This window comes from Hyla sarda, chromosome 5, assembly GCF_029499605.1.
Source record: "Hyla sarda isolate aHylSar1 chromosome 5, aHylSar1.hap1, whole genome shotgun sequence".
Lineage (NCBI taxonomy): Eukaryota > Metazoa > Chordata > Amphibia > Anura > Hylidae > Hyla > Hyla sarda.
The window spans coordinates 46,148,220-46,165,307 of record NC_079193.1 but is presented as its reverse complement, the minus strand read 5'-3'; the positions used below and the strand labels follow the sequence as shown (position 1 = coordinate 46,165,307).

Genomic DNA, 17,088 nt, shown 5'->3' with positions numbered 1-17,088 from the left:
ACATAACCATACCAGGGTACTCTTTATACAGAAGAGACAGAGAAGGCAAGAAAGGAGGAGGAGGGGCCCTGTATGTTAAAGATAGCATAAAATCTAACCTAATACAAGTTAGTGAGGCAAACATTGAGTCAGTTTGGGTTACGTTGCAGTTTGGTAATCATGCAGTAACTCATGTAGGTGTGATATACAGACCACCTGGCCAAGTTAAACAATTAGATGATCTACAAGTTGAGGAAATAGCTAAATAGACAATGAAAGGAGAAGTTATCATTATGGGAGACTTCAATCTTCCAGATATAAACTGGAAAACCAAAATAGCTAGTTCTGCCAGGAGTACAGATATTCTAAATTCCCTACTGGGATTATCTCTACAACAAGTGGTTGAGGAGCCAACCCAGAGGGAGGCCATTTTGGATTTGGTATTCACAAATGGGGATTTGGTATATGATGTTATTGTAGGTGAAAGCTTGGGATCTAGTGATCACCAGTCAGTGTGGTTTAACCTCTTCAGGACGCAGGGCGTATGGATACGCCCTGCATTCCGAGTCCTTAAGGACACAGGGCTTATCCATACGCCCGTGGCAATTCCGGTCCCCACCGCTAGCCGGTTGGGGACCGGAGCCGGATGCCTGCTGAAATCGTTCAGCAGGCATCGCGGCATATCGCCCAGGGGGGTCATTATGCCCCCCCATGTCGGCGATGGCCGCAGAAAATAAAAAGTAAAATAAAAAGTAAAAAACTATACATATACACATACCCCTACACAGCCCCCCTCCCCTCCCCAATAAAAATGAAAAACGTCTGGTTCGCCACTGTTTCCAAAATGGAGCCTCCAGCTGTTGCAAAACAAGTACTCCCAGTATTACCAGACAGCCACTGACTGTCCAGGCATGCTGGGAGTTTTACAACAGCTGGAGGCACCCTGTTTGGGAATCACTGGCGTAGAATACCCCTATGTCCACCCCTAGGCAAGTCCCTAATTTAGGCCTCAAAGGGTCATGGCGCTCTCACTTTGGAGCCCTGTCGTATTTCAAGGCAACAGTTTAGGGTCACATATGGGGTATCACCGTACTCGGGAGAAATTGTGTTACAAATTTTGGGGGGTATTTTCTGCTTTTACCCTTTTTAAAAATGTTACATTTTTTTTTTTACATATGCAAAAGTCGTGAAACACCTGTGGGGTATAAAGGTTCACTTAGCCCCTTGTTACATTCCCCGAGGGGTCTAGTTTCCAAAATAGTATGCCATGTGTTTTTTTTTTGCTGTTCTGGCACCATGGGGGCTTCCTAAATGCGGCATGCCCCCAGAGCAAAATTTGCTTCCAAAAAGCCAAATGTGACTACTCCTCTTCTGAGACCTGTAGTGCGCCAGCAGAACACTTTTCACCCCCATATGGGGTGTTTTCTGAATCGGGAGGAATTGGGCTTCACATTTTGGGGGGTATTTTCTGCTATTACCCTTTCTAAAAATGTAAAATCTTTGGGTAAACAAGCATTTTTACATTTGCAAAAGTCATGAAACACTTGTGGGGTATTAAGGCTCACTTTATCCCATGTTACATTTCCCGAGGGGTCTAGTTTCCAAATTGGTATGCCATGTGTTTTTTTTTTTGCTGTTTTGACACCCTAGGGGCTACCTAAAGGTGACATGCCCCCCAAAAACCATTTCAGAAAAATGTTCTCTCCAAAATCCCCTTGTCGCTCCTTCCCTTCTGAGCCCTCTACTGCGCCCGCCGAACACTTTACATAGACATATGAGGTATGTGCTTACTCGAGAGAAATTGGGCTACAAATACAAGTAAAAATTTTCTCCTTTTACCACTTGCAAAAATTCAAAAATTGGGTCTACAAGAACATGCGAGTGTAAAAAATGAAGATTTTGAATTTTATCCTTCACTTTGCTGCTATTCCTGTGAAACACCTAAAGGGTTAAAACACTGACTGAATGTCATTTTGAATACTTTGGGGGGTGTCGTTTTTATAATGGGGTCTTTTATGGGGTATTTCTAATATGAAGACCCTTCAAATCCACTTCAAAACTGAATTGGTCCCTGAAAAATATTGAGTTTGAAAATTTTGTGAAAAATTGGAAAATTGCTGCTGAACTTTGAAGCCCTCTGGTGTCTTCCAAAAGTAAAAACTCATAAATTTTATGATGCAAACATAAAGTAGACATATTGTATATGTGAACCAAAAAAAAAATTTTTTTTGAATATCCATTTTCCTTACAAGCAGAGAGCTTCAAAGTTAGAAAAATGCTAAATTTTCATTTTTTTCATCAAATTTTTGGATTTTTCATCAAGAAAGGATGCAAGTTACCACAAAATTTTACCACTATGTTAAAGTAGAATATGTCATGAAAAAAGAATCTCGGAATCAGAATGATAACTAAAAGCATCCCAGAGTTATTAATGTTTAAAGAGACAGTGGTCAGAATTGCATAAAACGGCCGAGTCCTTAAGGTGAAAAAGGGCTAAGTCCTTAAGGGGTTAATATAAGAACATTGAAGGAGTTACGTCACACAAAAACAAAAGTTTTAGATTTTAGAAAAACAGACTTTTCAAAAATGAGATTAGTCATAAATGAGTCCCTATCAGACTGGAACGGATTACATGGAGTCCAGGAGAAATGGGACTGCTTAAAAGACGCATTATCGAAGGCAACAGAAAATCATATTAGACTTGTCAGTAAAAGCAGAAAAAGGAAGAGACCACTGTGGTCCAAAATCATAAAAGAAACTAAAAGCTAGCATATAATAATAATAATAATAATATACCGTATTTATCGGGGTATACCACGCACCAGCCTATAACACGCACCCTCATTTTACCAAGGATATTTGGGTAAAAAAAGTTTTTTAAATATCCATGGTAAAATGAGGGTGCGTGTGTGCGCGTGTATACCCCGATACACCCCCAGGAAAGGCAGGGGGAGAGAGGCCGTCGCTGCCCGCTTCTCTCCCCCTGCCTTTCCTGGAGTCTAGAGCCCTGCTGCCGGCCCTTCTCTCCCCCTGGCTATCGGCGCCGCTGCCCATTCTGTCCCCCTGACTATCGGTGCAGGTGCCCCATTGCCGGCGCCGATAGCCAGGGGGAGAGAAGCGGCGCCGACAGCCAGGGGGAGAGAAGGGGCAGCGGCACCCATTGCCGGCGCCGCTGCCCCGTTGCCTCCCCCCATCCCCTGTGGCATAATTACCTGTTGCCGGGGTCGGGTCCGCGCTGCTTCAGGCCTCCGGCGTGCGTCCCCTGCGTTGTTGCTATGCACGGCACGGCGCACTGACGTCATGTGCCGTGCAGCGCATAGCAACGACGCAGGGGACGCACGCCGGAGGCCTGAAGCAGCGCGGACCCGACCCCAGCAACAGGTAATTATGCCACCGGGGATGGGGGGAGGCAACGGGGCAGCGGCGCCGGCAATGGGGCGCCGGCACCGATAGTCAGGGGGACAGAACGGGCAGCGGCGCCGATAGCCAGGGGGAGAGAAGGGCCGGCAGCAGGGCTCTAGACCCCAGGAAAGGCAGGGGGAGAGAAGCCGGCAGCGATGGCCTCTCTCCCCCTGCCTTTCCTGGGGGTGTATCGGCGTATAACACGCACATAGACTTTAGGCTAAAAATTTTAGCCTAAAAAGTGTGTGTTATACGCCGATAAATACGGTATATATATATATATATATATATATATATAAACAGAGCAATGTAACTAGGGAAATCTACAAGATTGGGCAGAAAGAGGCCAAGCAAGTTATAAGAACTTCTAAAGTGCAAGCAGAAGAAAAACTAGCTCTGTCTGTGAAAAAAGGGGATAAGACATTCTTCAGGTATATAAATGGAAAAAGGAAATTAAAACAAGGAATAACTAAATTGAAAACAAAGGGAGGAAGGTATCTAGAAGAGAATAAAGGGCTAGTCGACTGCCTTAAGTAATACTTCTGTTCAGTTTTTACAGATGAAAAAGAAGGAAAAGGACCTCCATTAAAGGAGTACTCAAGAACAAAATCTTTTTAGGCCATGATAAACCTCTTCTGAAGTTGTATAAGTTTGTCATTTACCTCCATTACGATATCTGCAGTAATACCAGACTTCTCCGAAACAGGAAGTTCAGCCACTGATTTTCCTTGATGAATTTCGTACCCCCTGCATTCGCTCTGCTGCGGCCATCTTGGTAATGAAACGTCCCAATTTCTAAGATCCTACCTGCTGTCTGCCGGCCGCCCCAGCCTCCTGTGGGTCACTCCCACACTTTGCATATTCATATGATCTTCGTTTGCACAGCCCCAATTCGCTGGGCTGTGCAAACTCCTCTGTATGCCCCCAGTCTATCAACCGCGTCCGTCCGTGCCTGCGCACTGATCTCATGACATGTGTTAATATTAGCCAATCATCTCCTTGTTAGTTACGTTGCCGTAACTAACAGGGAGATTCACAAAGGAATTTAGGGGCGGCTTTAGTGGCATGGGCTGCAGGGAGGGGCGTGTTTATTGAAATTAATGGGGAGGGGAGAGACTTGGGAAGGGAGGGGGGATGAGGAGGGAGGCACGGAGGGACAGGAAAGCAAGGGAGCTTGGGGGGATGACGATTTTTACGTCATCCTCCAGGGCTCCATAACCCGGAAGTGCGGGAAATTTGCGGCGATGTGGCAGAGGAACGGCTGGACCAATTTCAGAAAGGAAGACATGCCCATAAAGGTAAAGCAGAGAGGAACGTTATGGTCTAAAAAAAAGTTGCATTATAGAACTCCTTTAAGGAGGAAGACTAATGAATTGTTTGATGCGTGTGTCTTTACAGAGGAAGAGATTTTACATTTGCTGTCTAAAGTGAAGACAAATAAGTCAAAGAGGCCTGATGGGATACACCCAAAATTATTAAAAGAGCTTAGTGGTGAGCAAGCAAAACCGTTAACAGATTTATTTAACCATTCACTGGTAACAGGAGTCGTCCTGGACGATTGGAAATTAGCAAATGTCATGTCCAATCACAAAAGGTAGTAGGGAGGAATCAAGGAACTATAGGCCAGTAAGTCTGACATCAATAGTGGGGAAATTAATGGAAACCCTACTAAAGGATTGGATTGTGGAACATCTAAAATCCTATGGATTGCAAGATGAAAAACAACATGGGTTTACTTCAGGGAGATCATGTCAAACAAATCTCATTGATTTTTTTTTGACTGGGTGACTAAAATAATAGATGGCGGAGGGGCAGTAGACATCGCATATCTAGATTTTAGTAAGGCTTTTTGACACTGTCCCACATAGAAGACTTATCAATAAACTACAGTCATTGAGCTTGGACTCCCATATTGTTGAGTGGATTAGACAGTGGCTGAATGACAGATAACAGAGGGTTGTAATCAATGGAGAATATTCAGAGCAAGGTCTTGTTACCAGTGGGGACCTCAGGGATCTGTACTGGGACAAATTTTGTTTAATATCTTCATTAGTGATATTGCAAAAGGTCTTGATGGTAAGGTGTGTCTTTTTTGCTGATGACACAAAGATATGTTACAGGGTTGATGTTCCTGGAGGGATACGCCAAATGGAAAAGGATTTAGGCAAACTAGAAGAATGGTCAGAACTCTGGCAACTGAAATTTAATGTGGATAAGTGCAAGATAATGCACCTGGGGCGTAAAAACCCTCAGGCAGAATATAGAATATTTTACACAGTCCTGACCTCAGTATCTGAGGAAAGGGATTTAGGAATAATTATTTCAGAAGACTTAAAGGTAGGAAGACAATGTAATAGAGCAGCAGGAAACGCTAGCAGAATGCTTGGATGTATAGGGAGAGGTATAAGCAGTAGAAAGAGAGAAGTGCTCATGCCGCTGTGCAGAACACTGGTGAGACCTCACTATTGTGCGCAGCACTGGAGGCCGTATCTCCAGAAGGAGATTGTATAACCATGCACTCTTAATAAAAATTTACAGTTAAAAAAAAAATAATTGCAGTGGTTCCCCCCCCCCCCCCCCCCCCCAAAAAAAAAAAAAGCTGTGTGTGAACTTTCTTCAATGGTGTAACTATGATTTGTAGAAAACACGGACAATCCAGGACTTAAACAAATGCAGCTTTATTTAATGTTGACAAAAGATACACAAAATCACTACTTTTTAATAGGTGTATTGGTAATATCATTTAAATGCTCTAGGACACGGATATTTACATTTTCTTGTTATGCACCCAATGTACTTTTTGCTACAATCCCTGCATTCTATGATATATACACAAGTGGTGGTATTGCAATACATGTGTTTTTTTGAACTGAAAAATTTTGTTGAAAGCGGTATTTGTGAAGTCTTTAAAGCAGTGGTCTCAAACAGTGGCCCTCCAGATGTTGCAAAACTTCAACTCTCAGCATGTCCGGACAGCCAGCGGCTGACGGGCATGCTGGGGAGTTGAACTTTTGCAACAGCTAGAGGGCCACAGTTTGAGACCACTGCTTTACAGGGTTTGGCATATTTACATCAGCAAGTAGTGACACTACACCTGTAAAAACCCGTCATTTTCATTCAACCATGAAAATTCGCCTTTCGTTTGGGACAAAATCAGACTTTGTGCTTGTTTTTTTGGAAACTATTCTACAACCTGATTGAAGGATAGTAGCTAGATTACCATAATCTTTTAAAATATATAAATTCCTCTTGGTGATACGCTTTATTGTATTAAAGGGGTATTCCAGGAAAAAAACTTTTTTTTTTAATCAACTGGTTCCAGAAAGTTAAACAGATTATTAAATTACTTCCATTAAAAAATCTTAATCCTTTCAATAATTATAAGCTGCTGAAGTTGAGTTGTTGTTTTCTGTCTGGCAACAGTGCTCTCTGCTGAGGTTTGCTATGGGGATTTGCTTCTAAACTGGGCGGTTCCCGAGACACGTGTCATCAGAGAGCACTTAGACAGAAAAGAACAATTCAACTTCAGCAGCTCATAAGTACTGAAAGGATTAAGATTTTTTTAATAGAAGTAATTTACAAATCTGTTTAACTTTCTGTAGCCAGTTGATCTATAAAAAAAAAAAAGTTTTTTCCTGGATAACCAATTTAACTTCTTAAGGACCCAGGACGTATGGGTACGTCCTGGGTCCCGGTCCTGCGATATAACGCTGGGTCACACAGTGACCCCGCATCATATCGCGGCGGGCCCGGCGTCATAGTGAAGCCAGGACCCGCCTCTAATAGCGCGCGTCACTGATCGCGCGGCTAAAAACGAAAGTAAAATGTGCCGGTTAGCTCAGGGAGCTGTTCGGGATCGCCGCGGTATAATCGCGGCATCCCGAACAGCTGTAGCACAGGAGGAGGTCTCTTACCTTCTCCTGTGCTGTCCGATCGCCGAATGAATGCTTCAAGCCTGAGATCCAGGCTTGAGCATTCAATCGCCGAAAACACTGATTGATCCATTCCTATGGAGATGGATCAATCAGTGTAAAAGATCAGTTAATGCAATGTTATAGCCCCCCCTATAGGAGCTATAATATTGCATAAGAAAAGTGTAAAAAAATCATTAACCCTTTCAATTATCCCTTCCCCTAATAAAAGTTTGAATCACCCGGCATTTCCAAAAATAAAAAAAACATTATGTGTAATAATAATAAAAATAAACATATGTGGTATCGCCACGTGCGGAAATGTCCGAATTATAAAAATATACCACTTTTTAAACCGCTCGTTCAATGGCGTACGCGCAAAAAAATTCCAAAGTCCAAAATAGCGCATTTTTGATCACTTTTTATACCACAGAAAAGTGAATAAAAAGTGATCAAAAAGTCTGATCAGAACAAAATGGTACCGCTAAAAACTTCAGATGACGGCGCAAAAAATGAGTCCTCAAAGCGCCCTGAACACAGAAAAATAAAAAAGTTATAGGGGTCAAAATATGACCATTTTAAACGTATACATTTTCCTGCATGTATTCATGATTTTTTTCGGAAGTGATACAAATTCAAACCTATACAAGTCGGGTATCATTTTAACCGTATGGACCTACAGAATAAAGATAAAGCATCATTTTTGACAAAAAATGTACTGCATAAAAACAGAAGCCCCCAAAACTTACAAAATAGTATTTTTTCATCAATTTTGTTGCACATTGATTTTTTTTCCCGTTTCACCGTAGATTTTTGGGTAAAATTACTAATGTCATTACAAAGTAGAATTAGTGACGCAAAAATTAAGCCATTATATATAATTTTAGGTGAAAATTTTTAAGAGTTATGATTTTTTAAATTTAAGGAGGAAAAATTGAAAATGAAAAAACGGAAAAAGCCCGGGACCTTAAGGGGTTAAATTGCGGTGTGTATGTTAAACTCAAGATAGGGGTATTGGACTGCATTTTGCCCAAACCATTTTTTGTTATAGGCTAATGGACAAAGATCCTGTTTCTTCCAAAAAGAAGTTTTTTTTTTTTTTTTTCAAAGGCTATCTGGGCATGCTGGAAGTTGTAGTTTTGCAACAGCTAGAGGCACCCTGATTGAGAAACACTGACTAATCATATAGAATGGGGCATAGCTTTTAACCTAGGGATAACTCCCTTTAATTCAATATATGTTTTATAAGTAAGTCTACTGTTCCGAATAATGAGAAAAGGCAGCACTAGTTATATAAAGCCTCAAATGTTATACTAAGAACTTTGGTATTGATTTCTGGCAAGTGCTGTACCTCACTGAAATATTTACTTGTGCTCAGTGCAAACACCTGCAGAGGTTTAATACATCTCACAAGTCTGTCCATAAAAGTTAGGATCGGTACATGTACAACTTCCGCATTCACACACACCTCTTCCGTTGCACAGTTGGCCATTCAACGATATACATGTAGACTAGTCCTCTGAACAATCACATGCGCTTCCGGAGAAGTTGGGAAAGCACTCGCATACTCCACATTTGCAAATTCCATTACCTGGTTAAGAGAAAAAAATGATATAGAGAAAAAAATGATATAGAAAAAAAAATCATGATCTCATATTATGGAAAAAAACAAAGCAGGTCATATAGATGGAAAACATTACATAGATCATCACATCCAAAAGGACCTAGTCGGGTCATACAAGCTGCACCTGTTGTTTGCACCGAAATAAAGAAGAATCTGCTTTTGCACCATACTGGTGAGTGCTGCCCATTTTTTTTGGGTGTTATTTCTATATGGACACTGTATCAACAGGGTTCAAGCACCCCTGTGATGACACTGCAAATCCAGGTACCGTAGGTGCTGTGGCTCCCTCCGTCATGACAGTTGATTTTAAGTCATAGTAGTTGAATGCTTATTCCCAGCCTTACAGGAAACAATGATAAAAACCCTTTCTGTCTCACTCCAGAAATTACAGGCTGAACTAATTACTACATCTCAAAATGTGGGGGCTTTTTTCAAGTGAATTCTGACCCTCAGCTACCGGTTCCTGGAGGTTCTGTACAGATGGACCTTATTGCAGCGGCAGTGTTTGTTAGTCCAGAGAACAAAAAGGCGCAGGAGACAACAAGCTATACCAGCTAACACTACAATATACTTTCAGTGGTCCTCAGCAAGTCTATCTGCCTCCCCTTTGGACACCCCCCCACCATCATCTCCAGCCTTGCCTGAACAAGGTTCTGACTTGGTCACCTGAACTCTGTCAATTCGTGACAAGTTTGTGATTGGCTACATGTGAGAATGATACTATAGTGCTCCTGTATGGGGTCATGTACCCCTCTGAAGTTATCAAGTAACACTGTTTGGTTGCTTTATCATTTTCTTTGATGTACTCATAGGTTTAACCTTTCACTTATAGGTTATCATAAGTAGGGATGAGCGAATCGAATCTGACGAATCCAAAATTTGTAATGAATTTCAGCAAATGCGAATATCGCCGCAATTCGATCACACAAATCACTTCATTAAACTCCATTTAGTGCGGTCCAGCCCCAGGGCATCTAAGATGATGGCTCCACATGTCAGGACATGGGGCAAGGAATGCTGGGAAGGTGGGAACAAGGGTAGGTGGGATGACCCTGAATCGCATGCAGCATATCAGCAGCCAGCCACCCCTGTGATGTCACAGCCCTATATAATCAGCAGCCACTAACACCAGCGTTCTATTGCCGTGAGAGAGGTACAGAGAGCAGTGTCTGTTGCATAGAAAAGCATTTTTACAGCAGCAATTCACCTCAAGCCCAAATCCAGCCTAGAAGCACTGATAGGGAAGGGAGAGAGATTGAGAGAGAGAGAGTGACCTCTGTAACCTGTGCGTACATACAGTAGGTGGTGTACCATTTTGTTCCTGTTAAAGTCTTAAGGGCCTAGTTACTGGGAAAGGCCAGCCAAAAGTACACACTTGCTGTTCTAGACAAATACTGTTTTAAGCATAGTGAAGCACATTGTACTCCTCTCATAAGTGCATACCACGTACGTACATCTAAGTGGTGTACCATTTTGCTCCTGTTAAAGTCTTAAGGTCCTAGTTACTGTGAAAGGCCAGGCAAAAGAACACACCTGCTGGTGTTGTAGACAAATACTGTTTGAAGCATACTGGAGTGCATTGTACTCCCCTCATAAGTGCATACCGCGTATGTACATCTAAGTGGTGTACTATTTTGTACCTGTTAAAGTACTAAGGGCCTAGTTACTGTGAAAGGCCACCCAAATGTACACACCTGCTGGTGTTGTACACAAATACTGTTTTAAGCATAGTGGAGCGTATTGTCCTCCCCTCATATACACATTAAGTATGTCAGGCAGAGAAGTTCCCGGATGTGCACAGAGGAGTGGCAAAGGCCTAAATTGTTCAGGCTGAGGTTGCAGCAGACCAGGGGCGAGTGGCAGCAGGAGTCATAGCGAGAGGCCTGAGCTCCCGGTATCAGCTAGCAGTCATGTCTCGACCAGCAACCCATCTGCCCTCATCGATTGGTTAAAACGGTCATCCACTTAATCACAAGTGACATCTGACACCCCCAGTCAACAGTCAGTGGGTTCCTCAGACACAACCCTCAGTTGGCATGGCCCGGGAGCAGTCCCTGTCCACCCATTGCCTCTGCCCTATGCTGTTCCCTTTCCCACAGAAGTATCTTATGCTGTGGTTTCAGCTCCACTATTTAGTGAGGACGATATACTAGAGGAAAGCAGCTACTGCCCAACCAAGAAGTGGAGGAGACATCTGCCACTCCCTCCACTAGGGGGGCAAGTAGTGATGAGAAGAGTGGCGTGGGAGGTGGTGTTGCGAGCGTTCAGGCTCCAGAAGCAGACATTGGTGAGGAACCTGAGGACATCAGTGACGTGCAAACAAAGCTCGATGATGATGAAGCCGATCGCACTTGAGAGACGGTTGCAGAAGGGGCTTCATCATCAAGAGAAGAGGGTAGCAGGTTGCCTGTGAGGCAGCAGCTGAGCCAGCAAGGTGGTAGCATGTTTGGCAGTCAGCATGGTGGCAGAAGTGGAAAGTCTGGAGCCAAGCATTCCCAGGGCTGACCACCTGCTTCTTAGCAGTCTACCTTCCCGGGAGGTAGTGGAACAGGTGTTCCTGGAGTTGATGGCAGTAGCAGTCAATCAGTGCGAACTGTTGGTGGGAAAATCAGCTACTCGGCGGTGTGGCAGTTTTCATCAAACATCCGGAGGTTAACATGTCCACATGCAAGATGTGTTGGCAGAAGGTGAAGCGTTGCAAGGGTCCCAATGTTGGCACCACAGCCCTGCATCAACATATGCAGCGTCACCATGAAGCGGCCTGGGAGAACCAAGGCTCCGATCTGGTGGTCCAGCCTGCTGCATCACCCAGTGGCACGCCGCTCCCTGTTTCAGCCAGCCAAAGCTCCACCACCTCAGCCGAAGAGAGCTGTGTGTCATACCCATCTTATGTTGCTCCAGATGCTCCTGCTCCTCCTACTACAAGTCAGTCATTCCGCCAGCAATCCATCGGCGAAGCCATGTCCAAGAGACAACAGTATGCGCCCACTCATTCAACAGCGCAGAAGCTGAATGTGCTCCTGTCCAAGTTGCTGGTGCTGCAGACCCTCCCTTTTCAGGTGGTGGACACTGCACCTTTCAGAGAACTGATGGTTTGTGCCAAGCTGAGGTGGAGAGTCCCAAGCCGTCATTTCTTTGCAAAAAAGGCTGTACCAGCCCTGCACAATTTTGTGGAACAGAAGGTGGACCAGTCCTTGAGCCTGTCTGTGTGTATCAAAGTGCACGGCAGTGCCGACTTGTGGAGCTGTAACTACAGTCAGGGACAATTCATGTCCTTTATGGCCTACTGCGTGAATGTGGTTCCTGCACAGCCACAACAGCAACTTGGACAGGTCACGCCACTTCCACCTCCACACTCTCAGGCCGTTGGTCCTGTGACAGTGTGTGACTCCGCCTCCTCATCCTCCACCGTGTCCTCAGCCTGCACTTCATGGACAAGTCTCAGTGCCCCTCCAGCATACCATGTGTTCAGGGAACGGCGGTGTCATGCTGTTCTTCACATTGTTTGCCTTGGCGAACGGAGTCACACAGAGAGGAACTGCTAAAAGTCATTAATCAAGAAATTGGAGCATGGCTTACTCCACTGAAACTGGAAATGGGAACCATGGTGACCAACAATGGGAAGAACATCTTGCCTGCGCTGCGACAAGGAAGCCTGAGCCATGTGCCCTGCATGGCATGCATGTTCAATCTGGTTGTCAAGCTGTTCCTGAAGTGTTCCCCCCATCTGCAAGACATCCTAACAATGGGATGGAAACTTTGCATGCACTTCAGCCACTCGTACACTCCCTCACACCCTCCTTGAGCTGCAGCGTCAGAACGGTATCCCCCAACACAGTCTGATTTGCGACTTTTCCACACGTTGGAATTCCACCCTCCATATGTTGGACCGACTATTCGAACAGAGAAAAGCCATCACCGATTTCTTAACGATCCAAGCGGATAGGGGGACTCCCCCAATTTAACTTCAATGTCAACCAGTGGCAGCTCATACGTGACACCTGCCATTTGCTCAGGCCCTTTGAGGAAGCTACATTAGTCAGTCGCCAGGATTACAGGATGAACGACATTATTCCACTGCTTCATTTCCTCCAACTTGTGTTGGAAACGATGGCTGGTCAGGGCGCTGGAGACGTGGTGCCTACAACTCACGGCCACATAAGCCCTGTGGGGGCTGAACTGGAGGAGGAGGGGCACAGTGAAGCACAGTTTAGGTTTCGCGAAATAGGCAGTTTTTCTAGTCATTTGACAGGAGGAGCGGGAGCAGCCAGAGGAGCTAGAGGGTTATGAGGAAGGCGAGACAGAGGACCCAGACACACTGTGTCAGTATGCAGTGGAGATGGAGGTAGGGAGTCCCTCCGAGTCACTTGTACAAATGGCACGATGCATGCTCAATTGCTTCAGTAGTGATCGGCGAATTGTCACCATTCGGCAGCGGGATGACTTCTGGGTCTCCACCTTATTGGCCCCTCGCTACCAGCACAAAATTGGGGCCTTTTTTTATACCCACTGAGAGGGAGGAAAAACTGACCTACTACAGAGACATCCTACGTAGTCAGTTGGCCGATGCCTATCTGCGCCATCGTCCATCCTCTCGCAGGTCTGACTCGGGGGGCCCTCTGCGCTCACCTTCCACTGCCGTGGCTGCTGGAGAGGGGTGGGGTGGCAGGAGAAGTACCAGCTCCATCAGCAGCAGCATGAGTCTACAGTCGCTGATGAGTAGCTTTCTTCACCCACATAGTGAAGCAACTCATCAGCAGCAGGTAGACCTGGAGCAGGACATGAACCAGCAGGTGGTGGCATACCTTGACATGACCATGCCAACACACCTTGAAGATCCACTGGACTTCTGGCAGCCAAAATTGATTTGTGGCCGCAACTAGCAGAGTTTGCCCTGGAAAAGCTGTCCTGCCCGGCCAGTAGTGTGCCATCAGAGCAGGTGTTTAGTGCGGCAGGAGCCATAGTAACCCCAAGGAGAACTCGTCTGTCCATAAAAATGTGGAGAGACTGACCTTTGAGAAGATGAATCAGGCATGGATCAGCCAGGATTTCCACCCACCAATGCCTGATGCATCAGAGTAGATTGACCATGGTGCAACACCAACACTTCACAAATATGGATAGTGCAAAACATAGTTAAGGTGCTGCTCCCCATTTACAGACATTCTTCTGCATCAGACCACAAGTAAGTATTGAGGATATGCATTAGGTAAAACTTAACTTTTCTTAGGGTAAAATATATGCACCCCAATTTTTTGGAAATCAAACAAAAGGAAAGGTGTGCAAAATACACCATGTGCCACCTACACCACCAAGTATTGATGTGATGCAAAGACCTCTAAAAGGTGGAAGGGAAGAACATATGGTCCATTGTAACCGGTGGGGGTAAAAACTTCCCCTGTAAGGCCCTACTCTCGCATTATTAATTCCCTTCTTGGCAAGTGTTTCTCGCCCCAAAAAGGGCAGCCCCACACAGGAACCTCTCCCTATTTCCACCTACAAACACTTCCACCTAAAAACCCTGGGAAATGGCAGTGTTTGTAGGTGGAAATAGGGAGAGTTTCCTGTGTGGGGGGCCGCCCTTTTTAGGGCAAGTAACACTTGCCAAGAAGGGAATTAATAGGGCAAGAGTAGGGCCTTATAGGGGAATTTTTTACCCCCACCTGCTACAATGGACAATACGTTGTTCCCTTCCACCTTTTCGAGGAAAGTATTACTCGTCTTAAAAAGGGCGGCCCCACACAGGAACCTCTCCCTATTTTCACATAAAAAGCCTGGGAAATGGTGTTTGTAGGTGGAAATAGGAAGAGGTTCCTGTGTGGGGCTGCCCTTTTTAGTTCTCCTCATGGTTCCACCACCTCCAGGCTGTGACATGCAGCCACTATATGGTCTCCTCATGCTTCCGCCACCTCCAGGCTGTCATTCAGCCACTATATGGTCTCTTGCTGCCGCCAACTCCAGGCTGTGCCATTCACCCACTATATGGTCTTCTCATGATTTCGCCACCTTCAGGCTGTGTCATTCAGCCACCATATGTTCTCCTCATGCTGCCGCCATCCTCCAGGCTGTGTCGTTCAGCCACTCTATGATCTCCTCTTTCTGCCGCCAACTCCAGGCTCTGCCGTTCAGCCACTATATGGTCTCCTCTTGCTGCCGCCAACTCCAGGCTGTGCCATTCAGCCACTATATATATGGTCTCCTCATGATTCCGCCACCTCCAGGCTGTGTCATTCAGCCACTATATGGTCTCTTGCTGCAGCCAACTCCAGGCTGTGCCATTCAGCCACTATATGGTCTTCTCATGATTTCGCCACCTCCAGGCTGTGTCATTCAGCCACCATATGTTCTCCTCATGCTGCCACCATCCTCCAGGCTGTGTCGTTCAGCCACTCTATGATCTCCTCTTTCTGCTGCCAACTCCAGGCTCTGCCGTTCAGCCACTATATGGTCTCCTCTTGCTGCTGCCAACTCCATGCTGTGCCATTCAGCCACTATATTGTCTTCTCATGATTCCGCCACCTACAGGTTGTGTCATTCAGCCCCTATATGGTCTCCTCTTGCTGCCGCCATCTCCACACTGTGTCATTCAGCCACTATATGGTCTCCTCATGCTGCCACCACCTCCACACTGTGTCATTCAGCCACTATATAGTCTCTAGACCAAAAATAGTCATTTTTAATAGAGATTCGCCGCAAATAAATTTGGACCGAACCACATTTTTTCGGAAAATTCGGGGAATCGGCCGAATCGAACTTTTCAAAAATTAGCTCATCTCTAATCATAAGTAATGCCCTAACTGTTTATTCTGGCCCATTTAGTAGACTAGCAAGAATGTGTTCACCTCTCTCCCTCTCCCCTCAGTGCCTACCAATCTTTCCAACCTTACCCTATCCTCCCTGATCTTCCCTGTTTATTTCCCCAATCCTCTTTCTCTCACCCCCTCCCCTCTCTTCTTCCCTGCTTGTCTTCTCCCCAGAAACCTCCCCCCCCCCCCCCCCCCTCCTTATGTTATGGAATAATTTCCATGTTATGCTGTGATGTGGTTATGTTAGTTTTTCAGGCTACAGCCTCTTAATATACGTTCTATTCAGGTAGTGCAGACGGGAGCCAGTACTCTCCCTGAGTAAAAAAAGGAAGTCATGAATGGCGCAGAATGTTGCCTAGTGGGAATGTTACTTTTCCTGGGCCATTGGCTCTCGCATTATATGTATTTTTTGTTTGTTTTTTGTCTTGTTACATGTCTGCAGTTACCAGCCAGTACAACCTCTTGAATCAAATTGCGGATGGACCTCCGGATATCATACCAAGATCTCACAGGTTTCGTATATGCGTATAGTCACATGGAACGTGAAGGGGTTGCGTTCCACTCAAAAACATATGAAAGTTTTGAGACATTTGCGTAAACTAAAAGGTTGACATAGTACGTTACAATAGACGCACCCGACTGAATCTGACTTTTTGAGAATGAAAAATCTGTGGGTTGTGACAGTTTTAGGATCTCCCTCGGATGATAGAAAAGCGGGGATCATAACACTAATCAGTAAACGTTTTTTTTATCACAGTACACATCACAGTGATCACCCCTCTCTGCTTCCAGCTTGTGTGGTGTACAGAAGGCTCTAATACTACTGCGTGAGACTGGCGTACGAATTTTCACATATGCGAACATTTGCATATGCTAATTTTCGCATATGCGAATTTTTGCTTATGTTAATTTTTGCATATGCTAATTTTTGCATACGCGAATTTTCGCATATACGAAAATAAATCGCAAATATTTTGAATATGCGAATTTAGCGAATATATGACGAATATTCGTCCATATATTCGCGAATTCGAATACGGCCTATGCCGCTCAACACTAATCTAATGCAGAGTTTTTCTCTGCTCTGGAAGCTCAGATCTTGACAGACCCGATTTCTTCTAAAATTGTGGGAGGGGATTCAACACAGTGCTAGACACTCAGGAGGATCATTTATCAGATGACTGAGTATTGAGTAAGCCAGGTGAACCTGCGCAAAGAGATAAATTGCTTTCACCACTTCTTGACCGGACAGCACGGGTGGACCCCTGGCGTCTACAGAACCCTGCTGAACGTCAATTAACTTTTTACTCCCATGCACAGTCCTCCTGGTCAAGAATTGATCATGTTTTTGTCCATACTTCAGTTC

At 44.9% G+C, this 17,088-nt stretch overlaps 1 pseudogene; it reads right to left on the bottom strand.

The window, feature by feature from the left end:
- Positions 1–7,191: 7,191 nt before the first annotated feature.
- LOC130273135 (integrin beta-1-A-like) overlaps positions 7,192–17,088 on the bottom strand; it is a 106,836-nt pseudogene continuing 96,939 nt past the window's right edge.